The sequence below is a fragment of the Coenobita brevimanus genome, chromosome 23 (genome assembly GCF_032717465.1).
Source record: "Coenobita brevimanus isolate Jiangsu-jjx chromosome 23, ASM3271746v2, whole genome shotgun sequence".
NCBI lineage: Eukaryota > Metazoa > Arthropoda > Malacostraca > Decapoda > Coenobitidae > Coenobita > Coenobita brevimanus.
The window spans coordinates 57,900,694-57,902,108 of record NC_136976.1 but is presented as its reverse complement, the minus strand read 5'-3'; the positions used below and the strand labels follow the sequence as shown (position 1 = coordinate 57,902,108).

The 1,415-nt window shown below is 50.5% G+C and overlaps 1 non-coding gene across 1 annotated transcript; it reads right to left on the bottom strand.

The window, feature by feature from the left end:
* Positions 1-757: 757 nt before the first annotated feature.
* On the bottom strand, positions 758-839 carry TRNAL-AAG (transfer RNA leucine (anticodon AAG)). Its single transcript has one exon. It is a non-coding gene; the product is annotated as a tRNA-Leu (tRNA).
* Between the last annotated feature and the right edge of the window lie 576 nt (positions 840-1,415).

Below are 1,415 nucleotides of genomic sequence, written 5' to 3'. Positions count from 1 at the left end.
GCATACTGCACTGCATCCACCCACGGTGTACACCTACGACCGCATGTTGCACTACAGTACTTGGCTGCATTTACTTCAATTACATCATCGGCGGCCAATCAGCAGCCGCGAATCAAACACACCCTACTTGCCCCATACATCTCAGGTGCACAGATCAATCAAACAGACTTTTTTTTTTTTATAGAATGTGGGAAGAAGTTAGTCCTGAAATGTACTAAGATGAAAGACAAGAAAATTAAGTTAGTTCCCCACTCACACCCTACCCCCACCCACCCATCCCCTTCCTCCCCCCCCCTCTATCCCTCCCAATCCACCCTCACACCCACCCACACTCGGCCATCCCATTCATCCTCATTTACCACCACCCATCCAGTTTTACCTACCCTCACTTACCTAAATCCACCTACCTCTACCCTCATTAGGCCATCCCCAGCCATCCCCACTCCCCCCCCACTCATTTATCTTCACCTACCCACTCCCATCCACAAGCTACCATCCCCATCCATCCCCACTCACCACCACTCATCCATCTTCACCTACCCATCCCCATCCACATGCTACCATCCCCATCCATCTCCACTCACTCCCACTCATCCATCTTCACCTACCCATCCCCATCCACATGCTACCATCCCCATCTTCCCAAGCCCGCAATCGCCGCCTCATGCCCACCTCCGCCCACGCCATCCGCCCATCATATTCTGCCATCTCACCTCCCCCACCTGCCGCGATTTCCTGGTACGTCTAAAACAGATCCTGGCAGCGGTGGGATTCGAACCCACGCCTCCGAAGAGACTGGTGCCTTAAACCAGCGCCTTAGACCGCTCGGCCACGCTACCACCGCTCTCTTTCTTTTTCACTACCAGAAAAGACTTCCTGAGCTGGATGAACTCGGGTGGTGGCAGGAGAAGAGGAAAGAATGGATGGAGACAGCCTGGAAAGTGTGTAAGAGAAACGAGTAGTACATATATACATAGAGAGAGGGAGAGGGGGGGAGAGAGAGAGAGAGAGAGGGGTGAGGAAGGAGGAGGCTACTGAAGACCATACCCTAATCCCTTTCTACGAGGTTCCTCCCAAGGTGAATAATCTCGCTTAGCAGTTGTAAGAAGAAGCAAAAATGACTGCACTGTACTGGAGGGATTGCATGCAGAAAGCCTTAGTTTATTCGTTTACTCTCGACTGGGTAATAAACTTAATACGAAATGCAGTGTAGGTGTTGGCTGATGGTGTGTAGATTTCTTGACGAGACTGTAAAACCTTCGGAAGTTTTCAGCAAATAATCATCATCGTCCTCACCATCACTGTCAACGTCATCATCATAAATAGCCTAACCATCACCGTCATCAACATCGTCGTCATCGTCATCATCGCTGTCATCAACCGCATCATTATCCCCATCGTCATCATCATCGTCT